Here is a 23,893-nt window from a genome sequence, read left to right as displayed (position 1 = left end):
GAGGGATACTTTTTAAATAATCAAGCCTAGAGGTAACAAAGACATAAATGTATAGTTCAGCAATAAACCAACCAAGATGGCAGTACAGTAGGACATTCTAGCCGCTCCACATTTGCTCCGCCTGTCCTTGTTTTTTTCTCTTTGTTTTTCCTCCCACCTTTTCACTCTTCTGTGGTTTTCTTCTACTCTTCTGTCTTCTTGGATTCTTGGCCTTGGACCTGGCCCAGCCTCCAAATCGAGGTCAACTATCGGTCCAGAGTGTTGACACCAGCACCAGTGGCCCTGTGTGGACTGGAGGCTGCAGTCGGTGGGGAGCAGGGGGGTAGCGGCCTGGTGCAGAGCGTGGTTAGTGGCCCAGTGTGGAATGGAGAATAATGGCCCAGTGTGGAGTGGGGGGGGGGGGGGTAATGGCCCAGTGCAGAGCGTGGTGGCAACATCCCTGTGTGGAGTGGGGGGTAGTGGCCCGGTGTGGACCATGGTGGCAGTAGCCCAGTGTGGAATGGTGGGTAGTGACCCGGTGTGGAGTGGGGGCAGTGGCCCGGTGCGGAGTGGGGGGTAGTGGCCAAGTGTGGGGAGTAGTGGCCTGGTACGGAGTAGGGGGTAGTGGCCCGGTGCACAGTGGCGGCGGGGTTGAGTAGTGGGGGATAGTGGCCCGGTGTGGCGTGGGGGTTAGTGGCCCAGTTTGGAGTGGGGGTTAGTGGCCCAGTTTGAAGTGGGGGTTAGTGGCCCAGTTTGGAGTGGGGGGTAGTGGACCAGTGTGGAGCATGGTGGCAGTGGCCCGGTGTGGAGTGGGGGGTAGTGGCCCTGTGCGGAGTGGGGGGTTGTGGCCCTGTGCGGAGTGGGGGCTAGTGGCCCTGTGCGGAGTGGGGGCTAGTGGCCCGGTGCGGAGTGGGGGCTAGTGGCCCGGTGTGGAGCATGTTGGCAGTGGCCTGGTGTGGAGCGTGTTGGCAGTGGCCCGGTGCGGAGTGGGGGGTTGTGGCCCGGTGCGGAGTGGGGGCTAGTGGCCCGGTGTGGAGTGGGGGCTAGTGGCCCGGTGCGGAGTGGGGGCTAGTGGTCCGGTGCGGAGTGGGGGCTAGTGGCCCGGTGTGGAGCGTGTTGGCAGTGGCCCGGTGTGGAGCGTGTTGGCAGTGGCCCAGTGCGGAGTGGGGGGTAGTGGCCGAGTGTTGAGTGGGGTGTAGTGGCTCGGTACGGAGTGGGGGCTAGTGGCCCGGTGTGGAGTGGGGGGAGTAGTGGCCCGGTACGGAGTACGGGGTAGTGGCGCGGTTTGGAGTGCGGGGTAGTGGCCCGGTGTGGAGTGGGGGGAGTAGTGGCCCGGTACGGAGTACGGGGTAGTGGCCCGGTTTGGAGTGCGGGGTAGTGGCCCGGTTTGGAGTGCGGGGTAGTGGCCCGGTTTGGAGTGCGGGGTAGTGGCCCGGTGCGGAGTGCGGGGTAGTGGCCCGGTGCGGAGTGCGGGGTAGTGGCCCGGTGCGGAGTGCGGGGTAGTGGCCCGGTGCGGAGTGCGGGGTAGTGGCCCGGTGCGGAGTGCGGGGTAGTGGCCCGGTGCGGAGTGCGGGGTAGTGGCCCGGTGCGGAGTGCGGGGTAGTGGCCCGGTGCGTAGTGCGGGGTAGTGGCCCGGTGCGGAGTGCGGGGTAGTGGCCCGGTGCGGAGTGGGGGGTAGTGGCCCTGTGCGGAGTGCGGGGTAGTGGCCCGGTGCGGAGTGGGGGGTAGTGGCCCGGTGTGGAGCGTGGTGGCAGTGGCCCGGTGCGGAGTGGGGGATATTGGCCCGGTGCGGAGTGGGGGATATTGGCCCGGTGCGGAGTGGGGGATATTGGCCCCGTGCGGAGTGGGGGGTAGTGGCCCGGTGCGGAGTGGGGTGTAGTGGCCCGGTGCGGAGTGGGGGGTAGTGGCCCGGTGCGGAGTGGGGGGTAGTGGCCCGGTGCGGAGTGGGGGCTAGTGGCCCGGTGCGGAGTGGGGGCTAGTGGCCCGGTGCGGAGTGGGGGCTAGTGGCCCGGTGCGGAGTGGGGGGTAGTGGCCCGGTGCGGAGTGGGGGGTAGTGGCCCCAGTGAGGAGTGGGGGGTAGTGGCCCAGTGCGGAGTGGGGTGTAGTGGCCCGGTGCGGAGTGGGGGGTAGTGGCCCCAGTGAGGAGTGGGGGGTAGTGGCCCAGTGCGGAGTGGGGGCTAGTGGCCCGGTGCGGAGTGGGGGGTAGTGGCCCCAGTGAGGAGTGGGGGGTAGTGGCCCAGTGCGGAGTGCGGGGTAGTGGCCCGGTGCGGATGCGGGGTAGTGGCCCGGTGCGGATGCGGGGTAGTGGCCCGGTGCGGAGTGGGGGTCAGTGGCCGGGTGTGTAGTGGGGGTCAGTGGCCCGGTGTGGAGTGGGGGTCAGTGGCCCAGTGTGGAGTGGGAGATAGTGGCCGAGTGTGGAGAGTGGTGGCAGTGGGCTGGTGCGGAGTGGGGGGTAGTGGCCCAGTGTGGAGTGGGGGTCAGTGGCCCAGTGTGGAGTGGCAGATAGTGGCCGAGTGTGGAGAGTGGTGGCAGTGGCCCGGTGCGGAGTGGGGGCTAGTGGCCCAGTGCGCAGCGTGTTGGCAGTGGCCCAGTGTGGAGTGGGGGATAATGGCCCGGTGCGGAGTGGGGGGCAGTGGCCCAGTGCGGAGTGGGGGGCAGTGGCCCAGTGCGGAGTGGGGGGCAGTGGCCCAGTGAGGAGTGAGGGGTAGTGGCCCAGTGCGCAGCGTGTTGGCAGTGGCCCGGTGCGAAGTGGGGACTAGTGGCCCGGTGCGGAGTGGGGGCTATTGGCCCAGTGCGCAGCGTGTTGGCAGTGGCCCAGTGTGGAGTGGGGGATAATGGCCCGGTGCGGAGTGGGGGGCAGTGGCCCAGTGCGGAGTGGGGGGCAGTGGCCCGGTGCGGAGTGGGGGGCAGTGGCCCGGTGCGGAGTGGGGGGCAGTGGCCCGGTGCGGAGTGGGGGGTAGTGGCCCGGTGCGGAGTGGGGGGTAGTGGCCCAGTGCGGAACGTGGTGGCAGTGGCTTGGTGTGGAGTGTAGTGGGGGGGGGTTGGGCCCGGTGCGGAGTGCGGGGTAGTGGCCCGGTGCGGAGTGCGGGGTAGTGGCCCGGTGCGGAGTGCGGGGTAGTGGCCCGGTGCGGAGTGCGGGGTAGTGGCCCGGTGCGGAGTGCGGGGTAGTGGCCCGGTGCGGAGTGCGGGGTAGTGGCCCGGTGCGGAGTGCGGGGTAGTGGCCCGGTGCGGAGTGCGGGGTAGTGGCCCGGTGCGGAGTGCGGGGTAGTGGCCCGGTGCGGAGTGCGGGGTAGTGGCCCGGTGCGGAGTGGGGGCTAGTGGCCCGGTGCGGAGTGGGGGCTAGTGGCCCGGTGCGGAGTGGGGGGTAGTGGCCCAGTGCGGAGTGGGGCTTAGTGGCCCGGTGCGGAGTGGGGGGTAGTGGCCCCGTGCGGAGTGGGGGATATTGGCCCCGTGCGGAGTGGGGGATATTGGCCCCGTGCGGAGTGGGGGGTAGTGGCCCGGTGCGGAGTGGGGGGTAGTGGCCCGGTGCGGAGTGGGGGATATTGGCCCCGTGCGGAGTGGGGGATATTGGCCCCGTGCGGAGTGGGGGGTAGTGGCCCGGTGTGGAGTGGGGGGTAGTGGCCCAGTGCGGAGTCGGGCTTAGTGGCCCTGTGCGGAGTGGGGCTTAGTGGCCCGGTGCGGAGTGGGGGGTAGTGGCCCGGTGCGGAGTGGGGGATATTGGCCCCGTGCGGAGTGGGGGATATTGGCCCCGTGCGGAGTGGGGGGTAGTGGCCCGGTGCGGAGTGGGGGATATTGGCCCCGTGCGGAGTGGGGGATATTGGCCCCGTGCGGAGTGGGGGATATTGGCCCCGTGCGGAGTGGGGGGTAGTGGCCCGGTGCGGAGTGGGGGATATTGGCCCCGTGCGGAGTGGGGGATATTGGCCCCGTGCGGAGTGGGGGGTAGTGGCCCGGTGCGGAGTGGGGTGTAGTGGCCCGGTGCGGAGTGGGGGGTAGTGGCCCGGTGCGGAGTGGGGGCTAGTGGCCCGGTGCGGAACGTGGTGGCAGTGGCCCGGTGTGGAGTGGTGGTTGCGGCCCGGTGTGGAACATGGTGGAATATAGCTAGTGGGAGCATTGGCCCGGTGTGGAATGTGAAGGTAGCCAGCAGTCAGACCACGTGGAGGCACCCTTCACTGGTCTGCTGCGGCCAGCCCTTGGAGAGAGACTGTGATGTTGTCTTTCTAGCTCTGTTTCTTGTTTTTCTGACCTGTCCATAGCTGTAACGTAACTTTTTTTCTTTGTTTTTCTATTTGTAACTGAGGTATGTACCTAAGTTGGCACTTAAGTGGCATTTATAAACCTTTTGCTGTACTCATTGGAATACATGTGGCAATAAAGCTAATTCTAATTCAGATGAACTGAGCTGAGCTAGAGTCAAGCTTAGGTGAAATAGACAGCTTTCATATGGAGCATAACCTTGCACTCTGATGTGAAATACCAGTGTTGCAAACGGTCTAGTTGTCAAGAAGAGAGACAGAGTCAGTAGTGAGGGAGTTTATGGCTGGGACTAAGGACAACAGCTTTGGTCTTCATAATAGTTGGTTAGATGAAATTTCTTATAAGCTGTACAAGCAATCTGATAATTTGCAGATGGTAGGACAGTCGAAAGAGAATGTAGTGAGACTGGGTGTCATCAGCATACACTCGAAAACTGATATGTTTTTGGATGATGTTGTCCAGTAGTAGCAGGTGGTTGAAAAATGGGTGGGCACCAAGGCAAGATTCTTGAAGGATAACAGACCTGATAATGCAGGAGAGAGAGGAAATCTATTGCAGGCAATTTTCTGACTATTATCAAACAGTTAAGAATGGAACCAGTGAGAGCAACCCTATCCAGCTGAATGAAATGCGAGGTCTTATAGGAGAACGTCATGGACTCCTTGTGGTGCAGTGGTAGTGTCCCTACCTCTGGGTTTAAATCCCATCTGTTCTAGAGGTGTGTAATAAGATCTCTGAACAAGTTTATTCGAAAAACAGATTACTTTTAAAAAAAAGAGAGAATTGGGTGGGTAACTATGTCAAAATTGTCAGTGCAAAGCATGAGGAAGGATGGTTAGCTTTATAAAGAAAACCTGGAAATCTTTTGTGATTTTGATAGGAGTCGTTGTGGTACTCTGGTCAGAGTAGCAATCTGGAGGGATTCAAACATAGCAATTGAGGAAAGATGGTCACACATTTGGGAACCAATTACACATTTAATACCTTTGGAGAGTGAAAGGTTAAAGATGAAATAGTATTTTTCAAGATAGGCAATGATTGATCTTCCACAGCTGTCTGAAGTAGAGATCTCCAAAAGATGTTTCTCAGAAAATGTTTCTGCTCATCTCAGTCTAACGGAGATTCACACGGATGATCCCTGGAATGGTAGGCCTAACATACGATGAATGGCTGAGGATCCTGGGATTGTATTAATTAGAGTTTAGAAGGTTAAGGGAACATCTAATAGAGACTTATAAGATAATGCAAGGCTTAGAAAGGGTGGACACTGGGAATTTGTTTCCATCAGGTGGGGATACTAGGACTCATGGGCACAGCTTTAGAATTAGAGGGGGTTCAATTTAAAACTGAGAAAAGGAGACATTTCTTCAACCAGAGAGTGGTGGGCCTGTGGAATTCACTGCCACGGAGTGCAGTGGAGGCTGGGATGTTAAATGTCTTCAAGGCAGAGATTGATAAATTCTTAATATCCAAGGAATTAAGGGATACGGGGAGAATGTGGGTAAGTGGCGTTGAAATGCCGATCAGCCATGATTGAATGGCAGAGTGGACTTGATGGCCCAAATGGCCTTACTTCCACTCCTATGTCTTATGGTCTTAAATGGGCTTCTCCTTATTCTGAGACTCTGCCCCCTGATTCTATAAGACCTAAAGATAGAGGAGCAGAATTAGGCTACTCAGCCTATTGAGTCTGCTTCATCGTTCAATCATTGGGTTTGAGAAACGTATCAACATTCTTCTTCCTTTTCCACGTAACCTTTGATCCCCTTACTCATCAAAACCCTATCTCTGTCTTAAATACACTCAATCACATGGCCTCCAGACCCTTCTATGGCAATGAGTTCCACAGATTCAGCATCCTCTGGCTGAAAGAAATCCTCCTCATCTTCATTCTAAAAGGCAGTTACTTCACTCCGAGTCTATGTCCTCAGCCGTGTCTCTCTTAGTAATGGAAACATCTTCTCCACACCAACTCTTTCCAGGCTGCTCACTATTCTGTAATTTTCAATGAGAGCCCCCCTCAGCCTTCTAAACTCCGTCGACTACAGACCCAGAGTCCTCAACTGCTCCTCATATGACAAGCCTTTCATCCCAGGATCATTCTTTTGAACAAGGCCAGCACACCCTTCCTTAGATACGGGACCCAAAACTGAGCGCAATATTCCAACTGCAGTCGAATCAGAGCCTTACACAATCTCAGCTCTTGTATTCTAGCCCTCTTGAAATCAAACTTTCTAATTGCCAATTTAACCTGCATGTTAACCTGAACAAAATCCTGAACTAGGACTCCAAGTGCTTAAGATTTCGGAAGCCTTTTCCCCATACACCTCAATTTTTCCTACAAAGTACATTTTCCCACTTCACACTTTCCCACACTATATTCCATCTGCCACTGCTTTGCCCATTTTTGTAGTTTTTTCTAGTCCTTCTACAACCTCCCTGCTTCTTTAACACTACCTGTCTCTTCACCTTTTTTGTGTAATCTGCAAACTTCAGTTATTTTGTTCAGATTGTAATATATAATGTGAATAGTTGTGGTTCTAAAGCTGACCCTGTAGAACTAGTTACTGGCTGCCATCCTGAAAAAGATCCCTTTATCTCTCTCCTTCTGCAAGTCAGCCAATTGTCTATTCATGCCAGTACCTTGCCCCTAACACCTCTTTAACTTAGCAACCTCCTGTGCAGTGCCATGCCAACGTTTTTCTGGAGATTCAGATAGATCATGTCCACTGGTGTTTCATTGTCTAAATTGCTTGTTACCTCCTGAAAGAATTCTAACAGGATTTTCAGGCATGACCTCCCTTCGATGAAGCTGTGCTGACTCAGCCCTATTTTACCATGCACTTCTAAGTACTCCACAATCTCATCCTTAATGCTGGACTCTAAAATCTCACCAGCTACCAAAGTCAGACTAACTGGCCTATAGCTTCCTGTCCTCGGCCTCCCTCTGTTCTTAAACAAGGGTGTTACCTTGGGCATTTGCTGTCCTCTGGGACCCACCAGTGACTCCAGTCATTCCTGAATGACCACTAATGCCTCTCCTGAGCTATCTCTTTCAGAACTCTGAGCTGTAGTCCTAGTGGTTCGGGTAATTTATCCGCTTTCAGCTTCTCCATCACTGTGTACAGTTCTGGTCGCCACATTACCAAAGGATGTGGACCCTTTAGAGAGGGTGCAGAGAAGGTTTACTAGGATGTTGCCTGGTATGGAAGGTGCTAGCTATGAAGAAAGGTTGAGTAGGTTAGGTTTATTTTCATTAGAAAAAAGGAGATTGAGGGAGTACCTAATTGAGGTTTACAAAACCATGAAGGGTATAGACAGGTGGATAGAGACAAGCTTTTTCCCGGGGTGAAGGATTCAATAACGAGAGGTCACGCTTTCAAGGTGCAAGGTGGAAAGTTTAAGGTAAGTACTTCACACAGAGGGTGGTGGGCGTTTGGAACGTGTTGCCAGCAGAGGTGGTAAAGGCACACACGGTAGATTCATTTAAGATGCATCTGGACAAATGCATGAGTAGGTGGGGATACAGATGCTTAGGAATTGACCGACAGATTTAGACAGTGCATTTGGATCGGCTCAGGCTTGGAGGGCTGAAGGGCCTGTTCCTGAGCTGTAAATTTTCTTTGTTCTTCTTCTTCTTTGTTCTTCTTGGTAATGGTCATTATACTCATGTCTGCCTCTGACTCTCTTTAAGTTTGGGTATCCTGTAGTGTCATCCATTGCGAAAACTGATGCAAAATTATCTATTCACTTCCTCCGCCACTTCTTTGTTCCCCATTACTACTTCTCCAGCCTCATTTTCCAGCAGTCCAATTGTCTACCCTTGCTTCCCTCTTATCTTTAATATGTCTAAAAAAGCTCGTACTATCTTTTCTATTCCTAGCTAGCTTGCCCTTCCTCAAGATCCCTCTGTTGCATTTTTATTTATCCTCTGCTAGTTTTTAAAGGCTTCCCAATCCTCACTCTTCCTGCTAATTGTCACCACATTGTACACTTTTTCTTTTGCTTTTATGTTTTCCCGAACTTACCTTGTCAGTCATTAACATACCTTGTGCTCTCCAAAGTATGATTTCTCTTCCTTTGGATGAATTTCTGCTGTTCCTCTTGAATTACACCCCAGACAGGTGAACTATCATGTCTGCATTTACCCTGTCTAGCCTTTTAAGAATGTTGTAAGGTTCAAGGGGATCACGTCCCATTCTTCTAAACTCTGGAGAATATAGGCCTAGTCTCCTCAAACACTGTTTATTGGACAGTCTCGCCACCCCACTAATTTGTTTGGTGAACTTACGCATGGCAAGGATTTAGGAAAGGTTGCTGAATCTGTACTCTATACTCCAGATACAATTGAAGCAAGACATCTATGCGCCTGTAACCAAATACTCTTAGTATAAAACTCAATACGCCCTTCATTTTCCTAATTGCTTGCTGTTTATAATGTTAACTTTTAATGACTTACGAACATGGATACTCAAGTCCCTTTCAAAATCAACACTTCCAAATCAGACTAAGTTTAAGAAAAGCTCTTCTTTCAGCCTTCATCCTTCCTATCAAATTGAAGAACCTCACATTTATCCACATTATATTCATCAGCCATGCCCTTGCCCATTCACTTAGCCTCTCCAAATCCTCTTGAAGCCTTGTGCACTTCTTTGCCACTTAATTTTGTATCATCTGCAAACTTGCAAATTTTACATTTGATCCTACACATCCAACTCATTGATATATATTTTGAATAACTGGGGCCCAAGCACTGGCATTTGCAGTACCCCACTCATCTCAGCCTGCCAAATTGTAAATGACTGATTTATTCCTAGGGTTTTCTTTCTATTAACCAATTTGCAGTGCATAAGTGTATTAACCTTGCCACATGTGCACTAAGTTTATTTGCTAATCTTCTATGTGGGATGTTATCAAAGCATTCTGAAAATCCAGTAAACTACGTTCACCAATTTCCCCTTATCTACAGTGCTAGAGACATGCTCAGAAAACTTGTTAACTGGTTGCTCAAACATGATTTCTCTTTCATAAATCCATGTTGACTCTGCTCATTGAGACAATTATTTTCTAAATGTTCTGTTAGCACTTTCTATGCAGTAGATTCTAATAGGGTAAAAACAATGATTGCAGATGCTGGAAACCAGATTCTGGATTAGTGGTGCTGGTAGAGCACAGCAGTTCAGGCAGTATCCAAGTAGCTTCGAAATCGACGTTTCGGGCAAAAGCCCTTCATCAGGAAGGGCTTTTGCCCGAAATGTCGATTTCGAAGTTACTTGGATGCTTCCTGAACTGCTGTGCTCTTCCAGCACCACTAATCCAGAAAGTAGATTCTAATATTTTGCTCCATGCTAACGGGTCGGTAGCTCCTTGTTTGAGAGAGAGCCATTAACAATTCAGCGTAATATAAGGATGATTTCGGAAGGTTGGGTGATCAGCAGTGAGGTGGGAATAACCTTATGTAAGAACTGAAGTAATTTTGTTCATTTACTATCTTACATTGTGAGGATGTTTTAGTGGAGCAAAATAGTTCCCAGCCAGAAAAAACATCCGTAAGTGGCAGCATAACAATCTCAATTGGCTGCTCATAGTTGTGGAGGGGATCCTACTTCTATTCATCACTGAAAATGTTCCTTAGCTGTGGAACCATCCTGATACTTTTCCCTTGATACCCAAGCCAACCATCATGACACCAGGAAGATGAACCCTGAGACTTGAGTCTGTATTTTCCATTTTGTAATATAGTTAAAATAGTGTGCATTAGCAGATTCGTAGTAATACCCCTGGGTTATTTAGGATTATGTGATTCATTGATAACCTTGAACATACTAAATGATTTGTCTTGAATACTGCAAGGCAGCACAGAACAGGATTCCTTCTTGGAAATGCAATTCTGAAGAAGTCATATTGAACATACAAAGTTATCGTTTTCACAGATGCTGCCAGACCAACTGAGTTTCAACCGTAATTTGTTTTTATTTCACATCTCTAGTATCTGCGGTAATTTACAAATATTTTAGATTAGAATTCTTTACTGACGATATATCTCAATGCTTTATTAAAATGAGAAATGTTACATTCTTGTAACAAAGTGTACATCAACCCTTTTATTCTTTGTTTCATCATTTCTTTTGGACAATCCTAACCCATCAAGATCAGTGTCTTAATTACTGGCTCTAGCAATGGCATTCAATTGGAATTGGAATGCTGTCTTTGTTGGGTTTCACAGAGCAAGTTTTTTTCTCCTTTTACATTGGGTGATCTGAAATCCTCAGTAATATGATGTACACAGTAATATGATGTACACAGTAATATGATGTACACAGCCTGTAGCTGTGGATCCTTGAAGTGAATTGGACTGTAACCTACCTGGTTACTATTAACCAGGCAGGATTATCTTTTTGTTTTCATTGTATTTCTTTTTTCCTCATTGTATGTTTTAAATTCTAAAATGTTTTTTCAAAACATCTAATATTGACTTATTTCTAATCCGTATGTGTGGGAGTTAATAAACTTGGTCTATTCTGTGTACTTAAAGCCACAAGTGTGCTAATGTTTTAATGAGTTCATACTGCAAGCCAAGACAAAACCAACGGACAGACCAATTTACAAATCTATTAAACAATTAAAATGAATATATGTAGCTGCTGTACAATTTAATTTCAGTGCTACAGTTAAAACTGTGCTTTTGGCACATGGTTGTAGTTTTGTGGTTCTTGCATGGCCTCAAACTAAATTTTATAGCATGTTACATAAAACACATGCTGAAAAAAAGCCAAGATTTCATAGGTTCATTTAGAGTTTCAGTCGAAGCAACAAAAGGCATCATTTCTGTTTCAGTCATTCTTGAAGCCTTGAAGTTTGATCTAAAGCTTAAATAGAGAAAAGAAAGGGAAATGTAAATTAACCGAAGCTGTTATACTAAATGTTTTTGACATTTGATTGTTTTTGACCATGGGGCATGCAGAAACACTTAAAACACAAGCTCTTGTTTAGTCTTTGGGTGTAGGTCGCAGAGCTACAAGTCACATGGTCATTCAGTCATCCATCGACTTGAAGGTTGACATGTGAGCATAGATTAAAAACAGAAGTTGTTCAAGGTCCAAGCATTTCCGGAGCCTTAGATCTGTAGAGTGAACAGTTTGATGAAATATTACTTACAAACTTGGCGATCCATCCAGAAGAAGAAAGGAAATAAAGCAGCACATAAATCACCACTTATCTCCTCCTCATCATTTAAATGTACCAATCCCAAGGTTCACATTGAGTTTTTTTTGGAAAGTTGGGGGAGGAAGGGTGGGACGAACTTTTGAAGTGCAAATAGACTTTGAAGGATAAAACCTTTCAGACACACATCTTGAAGAACTTCTTTATTTTAATGAGTGAATGTGATTGAGCTGAGGGTATGTCTTTTGTTTTTATTTCACTAAGGACTAGCTGTGGGGGAGTGTTCTCTGTGTGTGCGCACTGAATCCATTGTGTTTGAAGCAGTTCAGTTAAACCGAGTAACTTCAACAGCTTTGTCCCTGCAATGCTGTATGTTAGTAGCCAGCTCTCTGAAGTATGAACTATTCCAGCAATTGTGAATTCCGGCCTCTGGTTTTGTTTCCTCTGTACTGCCTACCAACAAAACAACCTCCACGATGAATTTCAATTTGAAACAGTACTAATTATCTGATAGGTAATTGCACTTCAAAATGTTTTCCTATTCAAATTATTTTCTGTATCAGTGCAATTCCTGTGATGTAACTCCTGTGCACTGTCCCCTTAATGTATACACACTGAGTTGTCATTGACAACTGCCTATGCAAAAAATGTACAGGCTTTGTTTGAAATCTTCAGTTTACTTCAGTTGGGTTGAACATTTGTGTTGGCACTTATTAGCAAATAAATAATGAAAGCTTTATGTGGCTGAAAGTAGGGATATGCGGTTGCAGCATTTTGTCAGATATTCATCATGACAGGATGCAAGAATACCAAATTTCAATGGCTGCAACAGTTTATACTGCATGAGAAAAAAGTGTTGATTGATCAGCAACTTGAGTGTTCAAGGCTTTGCCATGAAGAATACACCACAGAAGTATTGTTCTCCCACTCTTGCATAAAATTTTAAAAAAATGTCTGAATGCCTGGAGATGTTTCTTTGCCCTACAGAAGCTAGTTCCCTACTTCCTAATATATGCGCCATCTAGCAAGCTAAAGGAACTACATTGTGAGCTTGACTACTAATTTCAAAATGGTTGTTAATATACTCAGCAAATTCAAGATTGTTCAGCAAGTGCCGCAAGGATCAGTTCTGGGTCCGCTGCTTTTCATCATTTATATAAATGATTTGGATGTGAACATAGTAGAAGTATAGTTAGGAACTTAGCAGATGACATCAAAATTGGAGGTATAAAGGACAGAGAAAAAGATTACCTCAGTATTTGATCAGATGGGCCAATAGGCTGAGGAGTGGTAAATGGCGTTTAATTTAGATAAATGCGAGGTGTTGCATTTTGGAAAAGCAATTCGGAGCAGGACTTAAACACTTAAAGGTAAGGTCCTGGGGAGTGTTGCTGAACAAAGGGACCTTGGAGTGCAGTTTCATAGTACCTTGAACGTAGAGTCGCAGGAAAATCGGATAGTGAAGAAGGTGCTTGGTATGCTTTCCTTTAGGTCAGAGCATCAAAAGTTAAGGAGTTGGGAGGCCATGGTGCAGCTGTACAGGACATTGGTTAGACCACTTTTGAAATATTGCATGCAATTCTAGTTTCCTTCCTATCTGGAAGATGTTACGAAATTTGAAAGGGTTTGGAAATGATTTGCAAGGATCGTGCCACTGTTGGAGGATTTGAGCTATAGGGAGAAGCTGAATAGGCTGAGGTTGTTTCCCCTGGAGCGTGGGAGGCTGAGGGGTGACCTTAAAGAGGTTTATAAAATCATGAGGGATGTGGATAGGGTAAATAAACAAGGTCTTTTCCCTGGGTTGAGGTAGTCCAGAAATAGACGGTGTAGGTTTAGTTTGAGAGAGGAAAGATATAAAAGAGACCTACGGGTCAACTTTTTCACGGAGAGGGTGGTAAGTGTATGGAATGAGCTGCCAGAGGAAGTGGTGGAGGCTGATACAATTACCACATTTAAAAGGCATCTGGATGGGTATATGAATAGGAAGAGTTTGGAGAGGTATGGGCCAAGTGCTGGCAAATGGAACTAGATGAGGTTAGGATATCTGGTCAGCATGGATGAGTTGGACCGAAGGGTCTGTTCCCATGCCGTACATCTCTATGACTAAGTGCCATCCAATGACTGAATCAAATCTGCAAATAAATGCTGTGTTCTGAATTTTGAAAGCATGAGCCTTTTGGGCATGGTCAGTACTCTTCCTTTTGTGAGCAGCTGAAGCTAACATACTGTTTCATATGATCTAAAGTCATTGTGACATATTGCCTAAGTAGTGTGTCTGGTACAATACTGGCATTGAAATTCAGACACCTCAATATGTTTTAGCTTGACAACAGTACTTGTGGAAAATACAACTCCTGTTACTACAGTATAGTAATTTGCTTATGAATCAGGTCAGGCTGTCTGACCTGGCTTATCCATTTCTCCTTTTAGATAGATTTATTGTCGATTGTCTGGCATTATTTCTGGAGTCAGACGTATTTGTGACATGATGGCCAGAACCTCTTCTATTTCTTCACTATCTTCTTACTGGCTTGTGATATGCTACATCCAGCCCTGGTGCTTTAACTAATTTCAAAGAGTCCACTTTATTTTAATTCTTTTGGTATCCAGAAGTCTGAACTGATCATTTTAAACACAAATCTTGCGGCATTGACTATATTGTTCCAGACGTCATCATATGTTGTGGAGCAATACATCGTTGCTTTGCTACGCTGACTATGATGCTGTGTAGATGATGCATAAAATTACAAAGGGATATTGATAAGACTAGGTGAATGTGCAAAACTGATAAATGGAGTTCAATTTTAAGCAAGTGTGAGGTTATCCACTTTGGACTGAAAATGTATCGATCAGGGTACTCTGTAGATGGTATAAGTTATATTTAGTCGACAGCAATGTGGCTGACTCTCAACTACTGTCAACTATCGATTGCAATGAAGTTTAGCAAAGAAGTGAAACTATTGGCATTGACTGAGACACTGGAAAAGACAATGGCAGAAGCAGCTTTGTTGAACCTGCAGAGTCCTTCTTACTAACATAGGGGTGGGCGAGTGCCAAAATTGGGAGAGATGTCTCACAGACAAGACAAGCAGCAGTTTGACTTGGTCATGCTCATGGAATCATATTTTACAGAAAATGTCCCAGACATCTCCAACCATCCCTGGAAGTGTCCTGTGCCACCAGTAGTGATATACAGTCAGGAGGGAGTTGCCCTGGCAGTCCTCAACATTGACTCCGGACCCCATGAAATCTCCTGGCTTCATATAAAACATGGGCAAGGAAATTTCCTGATGTTTGCCATTTACCGTCTTCCCTCTGCTGACGAATCAGTACTCCTCCAGATGTCCACCACCAAGAATGGCTTAGCAGTGGCACTACTGATTGAGCTGGTCGAGTCCTAGATGATGTAGCTGCTAGACTAGATCTGTGACAGGTAGTGAGGGAACCAACAAGAGAGAAAAACTTACTTGGTCTCATCCTTACTAGTCTGCCAGCTGCAGATGCATTTATCTATGACAGTAACAGTGACAACCACGCAGTCCTTGTGGTATTGAAGTCCTGCGTTCTCATTGAGAATACCCTTCATTGTGTTGTGTGGCACTATCACTGTGCTAAATGAGACAGATTTCAAATGGAGCTAACAACTCAAGACTGGGCATTAATGAGATGCTGTGATGAGATGGACCAAACCACAGCAGCAGAATTGTACTCGAACACAATATGCAGCCCCATGGCCAGCATATCCCCCACCATCATTACCATCAGGCCAGAGGTTCAACCCTGGTTCAGTGGAAAGTCCAGGAGGGCATGTCAGGAGCAGCACCAGGAACACCTAAAAATGAGATGTCAAACTGCTGCATGCTAAACAGCATAAATAGCAAGTGTTAAACAGAGCTAAGTGTAACCAATTGATCAGATCTAAGCTCTGCAGTCTTGCCACTTTATTTGTGAATGGGATGGACAATTTAACAACTCACTGGAGGAGAAGGCTCCACAAATAACCCCATCCTCAATGATGGAAGAGCCAAACATTTCAGTGCAAAAGATAATGCTGAAGTATATGCTGCCAAGGCAACAGGCCCTGACAACAGTCCAGCAACAGTATTGAAGACTTGGGCTGCAGAATTTGCCACTCCCCTAACCAAGCTGTTCCAGTATAGTAACAACACTGGCATCTACCCAATCATGTGGAAAATTGCCCAGTTTGACTGTTTAAAAATAAAGAGGACAAATCCAACACAGCCAATTACTGCTCCATCAATCTACGTTCAATCATCAGTGAAGTGATGGAAGGTGTCATCAACGATGTTATCAAGCAGCACAGCCTGCTAACTGGTAGTCAGTTTGGATTCCACCAGAACAACTCCGCTTCTGACTTTATTACAGCCGTGGTTCAAATGTGGAAAAAAAGCTGTATTCCAGAGGTGAGGTGAGGCAGCTCTTGACATCAAGGTTGCATTTGACAAAGTGAGGCATCAAGAATCCCTAGCAGCACTGGAATTAATGTGTTTCAGGGGGCAAACTCTCTGCAAGTTGAAGTCATACCTTGCACATAGGGAGATGATTGGGGTTTATGGAGATCAGTCATCACAGCTCTAGGACAATTCGGCAGGAGTTTCTCAGAGTAGTGTTCTAGGCCCAATCACCTTCAACTTCTTCATCAGTCACTTTCTCTCCATCTTAAGGTCAGAAGTGGGGATGTTCACCAGTGATTACAAAATATTCAACACCTTTCATAATTCCTCAGATAGTGAAGGAGCCCATGTTTAACTGCAACAAGATATGAACAATATCCAAGCTTGGGATGACAAGTGGCAAGCAACACTTTTGCCACACAAATGCCAGGCAATGAGCATCCCTAATAAGAGATAATATAAACATTTGACATTCAATGATTTTACTATCAGTGAATCGCTAACTATCAATATTTTTGGGGTTATCATTACCAGAAACTCAGGTTCCCTTATGTTCTTTCCCCTCTAACCTTAAACTGATGCCCTCTAGTCCACGATTCACCAATCATGGGAAAAAGACTGAGTGCATTCATCCTATTCATGCCTCTCATGATCTTATACACTTCTGTTAGATCCCCCCTCAGTCTCCTATGCTCTAAAGAAAAAAGTCCTAGTTTGTCCAACCTCTCCCTTTAACTCAGAATTTACATCCTTGTAAATTACTTTGCATTCTTTTCCAGTTTACTAACATCCTTCCTATATCAAAGTCACCAAAGCTAAACACAATACAGAAGAACCTTGATTATTCGAATGAGGTGGGCAGGCACGATTTCACTCAGATTTAAATGCCTTTCCTCTGGGGCTCGGAGTTTTTAAAGTTTGCTCCCTGTTCAGGAGACTGCAGCAGCACACAGTGCGCTAGACCCCACCCTCAACCCTGCCCCTCACCCATCCCCGTCCAACACCTCCTCTCTCCCGCCCCCCCCCCCAACCCTGTCCAACACCTCCCTTCTCCTGCCCCCCCATCCAACACCACTCGCCTGCCCCTCGCCTAAGACTAGAATCTTAAATCCAAGCAAAGGAAACTAAGGTGTGAGAGTCAAAAATTGAAGTTTCTGGAAAAGCTTAGCAGGTCTGGCAGTATTTGTGGAGAGAAATCAGAGTTAATGTTTTGGGTTGAGTGATCCGTCCTCAGAACTGGTATGAGGGTCAAACTGACTGTTTGCACTGGATAATACACTCAAAGATTTGACATTAGGTGAGTACTGGCTAGTATTTAAAGACATACTATGAGGTCTGCAACAGATGTACATTCCTTTCAGGCACAAAAAATCAAAGGGAAAGGCAAATCAATTATGGTTAATTTAACTTAAAATTTGCATTAGATCACAAAGTGCCTTTTAAGAGTGCCACAAGTAGTGGTAAGTTGAGGACTGGGAGCAAATAAGATCAAGCAAAGCAGCACCAAGCAGCTATTAGGCAAAAGAGAAAAGAGAATTTGAATCCAAGCTAGCAATGAACTTAAAGGAAGACTGTGAAGCTCCTATTGGTACGTAAAGGAAAATATGTAGCATGGATAAATATAACCTCATTACAAGTGGGAACAAGCAAATTTATATAGAGAATGGCGATATAGTGGAGAAATTAAACAATTGCTTTATATCTTTATTCACAGAAAATCTCCTGAAATATCAAGCATACAGGCATTGTGTAACACAAAAAGCTAAAAAAAAGTAATGAGGCAGTACATGGAAAAATAAACTGGATTGAAGGTTGAAAAATTTGCTAGACCAGATGAACTTCATCCCAGAGTGTTGAAAGAAATAGCAGTGGAGATAGAGGATGCATTGGTAGTTGTAGTTTTGTAATTCAACAACAATGTCCCTGCTGACCAGAAGATGGCAAATGTAACCCCACCAGTTCAGAAAGGAGGAAGGGGGAGAGTGAAGAACTACAGTTTTGTCATTAGTAGCAGAGAGTAGTAATAGACTCTATAATAAAGAATGTGATTGTTGCACAGTTTGAGAATAATGATAAAATTGGGTTGAGGTAACATAGATTTATAAAAGAGAAATCATGTTTGACAAATTTATTCGAGTTTTTTGAGGATTTTACTTGTAGTATAGACTCAGGAAAACCAGTGGATGTGGTGGATTTAGATTTTCAGAAAAAGTTTGATAAGGTCCCACATAGGTTGGGAAGCAAAATTAAAATTTGTGGATTTTGGGAGGGTAGGAGGAATATACCAGCATGGATTGAGATTTGGTTAATAGATAAAAAAGCAGAAATTTGTGCATGAGTCATTAAAAGCTAGCTTGCAACTACAACAAGCAATTAGGCAGGTGGTTTGAGTGCAGAAGTAAAGCTGCAAATGTTTACAGCTTTGTGTACAACTTTGGTCTTCTTATCTAAGGAAAGATGCACTCGCCATAGAAGTTCTGTGGAGGTCCACCAGATTAATTCCTGTGATGGTGGGCATATTTTATGAAGAGAAGTTGAGAAAACTGAATCTGTATTCTATAGAATTTCAAAGAATGACAGGTGATCCCCTTGAAATTTAACACATTCTTACAGGACATGTCAAAGTGGATATAGATAGTGTGTTTCCCCTGGCTGGTGATACTATGAACAGGTAGCATAATCTCAGGATAAAGCCATGTTTAAGATGAGAAGGAATTTCTTCACTGAGAGGATGGTAAATCTTTGGAATTTGCAAGAGCTGTCAAAGCTCAATTGTCGAATAGGTTCTGGATGGAAAGTAAGTTACTAGAGAATATTGACATGAAAGGCTCCATGGCAAAAGTGTGGGAAAGTGGCATTGAGATGATGATCAGTCATGATTTAGCATGGTGAGGTGGGCTTAATGGGATGATTGGCTTGCTGGGATTCCTACATTCATCCAGAGTTCGTCAGCTGTATGATTTGACTAGTTAAACTGTTTTATATGTCATGTGGGAAATAATACCAATGTTATTGATAAGACTAGTGTCAAGAATCAGGATCTTGGGCATTTTATTTACTTTGAGAATGTTGGTCATCACTGTATGTACCTGGCTTTAGTTTTGTAGTACATGCTCTACTCAATCATACTTTATAATGAGCATTTTTAAAATAAAAATGTTAAAGAGCATGTATTTGGAGATTTTCACGAAAATTTTGATTTCGGTTATTTGCAGGGAGATAGCAGCATAGTACAAGTACTGTAGGGACATTGGTTCAAGTCCCACAATGAAATGTGATGGAATTTAAATTCAATTAACACAATCTAGAATTGAAAGCCAGAATCAATAATGGTGACCATGAAACAATCATCATCAATTTGTTGTAATAATCCACCTAGTTCACTAATGTTCTTTTAGGGAAGAAAATCTGCCATCTTTACCTGGTCTGGTCTACATCTGACTCCAAGGCCATAATAAATGGTTAACTCTTGCCAGTCCTCTGAAATGGCCTTGCTAGCCTATCAAATCCGGGACAGCTAGGGATGGGCAACAGATGTTGAATTTGCCAGCAATGCCTACATCCCACAAAGAAGTAAATAATGTACGTCTTTCATGTCTCCACAGGAATAGGCTGCCCATTGATCGTCCATGTTGATTGTCCTTTGGGATTGATGAGTTCTGTCTGAGGTCAGACCTGTTGACTTGCCCAATATTGAAGAAACGGCAGCTACCTTTTACTTGCAATGGAGCAAGCTCCAGTGGAATACTCATTATATTTAATCAGTCATCAAACGAGTGCTCCATTGCAGCTTTCAGGCATAAGGCTGGTCCCATGGTGGTTTTGCTAACTTAGTTCTCTCAATGGACAGAAATTGAATCTTTGCCCAACCATAATCAGGTTAATTATGAATAATGCAACAATTTAACAAATATTTTCAAATTCAAATGTTTCTTATATTTGAGGATAACTTAAGAAATGAATGGGAATGGAAATTAAATCTGACAGAATCAATTTGATAATAAGTGTTGAGACAGAGTTATTTTATGAAACTTGTACCTAATACTGCTTAAATTATATTTTAAGTGAATTTATTAGCTGGTTTTAGTAAAGTTTATCGGATGTATTGATCATGGCCATTTTTTTGCATTCACAGTTATACAATTCAGTGAAAAGAAAAGCACCTTACTCCATTTTATTCGGCTATACAGGAGAGGGTCAAATACTTAGTTCAAATTATTTTCAGTTAAAGGTGGAATTAATTATTTTATTTCCTAAATCTTATGACATGCTCTGTCGGATTATACTTGCATTTTGCTGAATAGAAGTTGCATTCATAAAGATTATGTTAAACCTGTCTAATAGTTTATCTAATGCAAGAAACACCAACTCCCAATTGGGGTCAACTGGTGAAACTTTTGAGACCCGACTCCCAAATCTTCACAAGCAGCCATAAAGTGCAGGTGGGCCCTGGAGAACTGTTGTAGAAGACGTAAACATCAGAATCGTTGGTTGCGTACTCTGTCGTTGTGATGAATGGCCTACTTCTACTCCTCTCTTATGGCCTGTCAATCGCGAAGGTCTGTACACAGAGCAGCCAATTTGATATACACCATTCTGATTGACAGGCAATTTGGGAAATGATTGCTGTTATTCTGAACAACAGCACTCGTTGGCCCATTCGAATGTATCAGAATCCGTGATGTTCATACTTTGTATTGCTTGCCTCATATCCCGGACATTTCTGTGAGAGTGCAGGAGCCAGCTTTATGCTATGCCTTGTGTGCAGCTGCCTCTGACCCTGCTGGTGTCTGCTAATGTCGGCGAGCAGGAAACGATTTCCTCCTTCTGCAATGCCTGAGTTCTATTACAAAATGGAGACTGGCTGCAATGGATCCTTTCCCTGTGAGTGTGACAGTAAACTAGAGTATATGAGAGAGTGACTGAGTGTGAGTAAATATGGATATGGGTGCATGGGTATGGTTGTCAGAGACTGAGTGAATGTGTGTGAGATACTGTGACTAAATAAGTGAATGACAATAGACAATAGACAGTAGACAATAGGTGCAGGAGTAGGCCATTCTGCCCTTCGAGCCAGCACCACCATTCAATATGATCATGGCTGATCATCCTTAATCAGTATCCTGTTCCTGCCTTATCTCCATAACCCTTGATTCCACTATCCTTGAGACCTCTATCCAACTCTTTCTTAAACAAATCCAGAGACTAAGCCTGCACTGCCCTCTGGGGCAGAGCATTCCACACAGCTACCACTCTCTGGGTGAAGAAGTTTCTCCTCATCTCTGTCCTAAATGGTTTACCCCATATTTTTAAGCTGTGTCCTCTGGTTCAGCACTCACCCATCAGAGGAAACATGTTTTGTGCCTCCAGAGTGACCAATCCTTTAATAATCTTATATGTCTCAATCAGATCCCCTGTCAGTCTTCTAAACTCAAGTGTATACAAGCCCAGTCGCTCCAGTCTTTCAGCGTAAGGTCGTCCAGCCATTCCAGGTATTGACCTCGTGAACCTATGCTGCACTCCCTCAATAGCCAGAATGAGTATCCAGAAGTTAACATATATGGCAATGTGTGTGGGTGAGAATTTTGACTGAGCTGGCAGATAAGAGCTAACCCATGTGTTATATAGTACCAACACCTGCTCATGCATTGAACCTGCGATTTGGTGTCCTGACACATTTCAGTCTTCCAAGGTGGTGGAGATTCACATGGGGGAAAGGTTTGGGAAATAGTGTCTTTTTTAATATTTTGCTAAATCTGTTTCAACATAAGCCATCAGAAACTGTTCTGCAGTCGATTTTAGATTTTTCTTTTCTGAAAGTACTTGCTGGCTGTTGCACAATTACATGTGACAATGCTTGGCCATTTGAGTTGCTGTTATTATTTCCATCCTGTAACTGCATGCTTCTTTCCACCCCCACAATGGGTAGTCACCCAGTTGGAGGCAATTTTGATGCGTAGACCTCAACCGAAATAGTCAATGTGAGCTGGATTCAAATAATTTGTTTCAGTATTTATTAAATTAGGTGAAAGTGGAGATTCATATAACATTTTATTTTTACTTGACATTTGTGAAAATATTTTAGAAGTTGAAAGACTTTTATTCAAATAATTAATTTATACCATTACACTTTGAGGTTGCTGTACCCTATATTTTTCTCCCAATTTTGGAAGAAAACTGTCTTTTGTCTGAGGCTCCAATTTAATTTTAATTCGCTTTATGACCATTTAGTTTCCTCATGTTTTCACTTTTTTTCAACGTTCTTCACCTGTGTTTGTCTATATGGGAGTTTTAATAGTTTGATTTTTACTGTGTTTTCATTATTAGGTAACATCTTTGAGATGTGTCGTCTACAGTATGAATGAATATTTTGGTCTTTGTGCTTTCTCTTGAAGTTGAAGTGCTTTGTATTTCCTTGAGCTGATGTTGGCTTTTGTTGGCTTAGCAGTGTGGTCTCCTCTCAGAGCATATGTCACTTCAGTGTGTGTATTACAAGATAAATGACTCCCAAGTGAGCTGTTCCTTCAAGCAAATGGTGGAAATATAAAAGACAAGATGGTAGTGTGTGCAATAAGTGTGAACAAAGAGCAAATTAAAATTAGGAGGTGAAAGTCAGTGAAACTTTAAGTGCTGATAAATTTGTACTTATGACCTTTTATATCCTTTTTGCACAAGTTGACAAACAATAATAAAGGTATTGAGAATAACTGTGTATTTGAAATCTGAAGTTGCCATTCTTGATTGGGGGGATGGGTGCTGGAAGAAATGTCAAAGACAGATGTTAGATGTGCCACATGAACTGTTGTGACTGGATTGATTCACTTAATACAAAGTGGCTTGCATATCATCATTCACACATTTGTACTTGATATTTTAGCTGAGACACTGATCAACTTGGGGATATAGTTCTTATGCCTGGATACTCTGTGTACTTTCCTGTTTTAATTGTAGATGAAACACCACCCTTGTGCTCCATATGCAATAAAACTGATCTGTTTATTTCTCTTAGAAACCTGGTAAACTAAATGAAATGTTTAAACTAACAAAAATATGAACCTATATCCTGATTTTCTGGTTGCATCACACTAAAGAACAGCAAGTGATACTATTTCTTATGAAAAAAATGTTAAGTTGCTATCACTAAGAACATAACAAATAGGAGCAGGAGTCTGTCATACAGTACCTTGTGCCAGCTCTGCCTTTCAAGGGAGTGTGGTGATCTTTTACCTCAACTGTATGTTAAAGCCCACTGCCCATTTCCTTTAATTCACTGAAACCAAAAATTGGCTATTTCAGCCTTGAATATATTCAGTTATGAAACATTCAGCATGTACTGGGGTGAAGAATTCCCAAGATTTCACAATGCATCGATGGAATTTCACCAAGTCTGTATGATGGACAAAAAGGTGGGAATGCCTGATAGATTGTTCCAAGAATGAGTCGGGTGGGGGTGGGGTTCCCAGCATCTCCCTGTGGTGATGGCATTTTACCAGTGGTGAGAAGGTTGGCATAAGTACCGCCCATCAGGAGCACAATCGAGCCACTTCAGTTCCAACTAAGCACTGCTTCAGTCTTAGAGCCAGTTTTCTGCATTTGGGCAGGTTTATTTCTGTGTAGCAGACTGGCCAGTCATCTTGCGTCTCATAACACTCCACCCAATGGTCACTAGTGACTACCTTTGACACAATTTGACAAGACTACCTTTAGTACATCTCTGTTGCTATCCAACTGGATGGGACTGTCTGGGTCGGTTTCATTTTTATCAATCTAATTATTTGCAATGTCTTTTCTTCCTGGTTCTTTCCTCTTGTTATGGTATAGGAAATCTTGTGATGTGTTGACTAACTTTCCTAATTCTGGGCCAGAAACTCTGGCTTCAAGATCTATCTAAGACTTGGTGCTTATGAAGGATGTATCAGAACATAGGTCAGACAAGCTAATTAAACTTCAACACCCTTTAAGTCCTTCAAGTACCCTTATTGCAAGTGGTGAAAGCGGGAGACTTTCTGAGTCAGCCAGAACTGTATAGTAGTTGGAGAGTATCAGATTATGCATGTTAACAGATTCCACACTCCAATTCT

At 45.1% G+C, this 23,893-nt stretch overlaps 1 protein-coding gene across 7 annotated transcripts in view; it reads left to right on the top strand.

Annotated features, from left to right (window-relative positions):
- greb1l (GREB1 like retinoic acid receptor coactivator) overlaps positions 1–23,893 on the top strand; it is a 348,236-nt gene that overhangs the window by 100,179 nt on the left and 224,164 nt on the right. The window contains exon 1 of one of the 7 annotated variants that reach the window (XM_072570401.1): positions 11,539–11,633. The exons of the other annotated variants lie outside the window; for them this stretch is intronic. The gene's annotated coding sequence lies outside the window, so the exon portion shown is untranslated. Of the gene's footprint in view, positions 1–11,538; positions 11,634–23,893 lie in introns of those variants that run through there. 7 annotated transcript variants of the gene reach the window in all.

Source organism: Chiloscyllium punctatum, chromosome 5, assembly GCF_047496795.1.
Source record: "Chiloscyllium punctatum isolate Juve2018m chromosome 5, sChiPun1.3, whole genome shotgun sequence".
Lineage (NCBI taxonomy): Eukaryota > Metazoa > Chordata > Chondrichthyes > Orectolobiformes > Hemiscylliidae > Chiloscyllium > Chiloscyllium punctatum.
The sequence above is the reverse complement of the archived record's forward strand: the minus strand, read 5'-3'. Positions and strand labels throughout refer to the sequence as shown.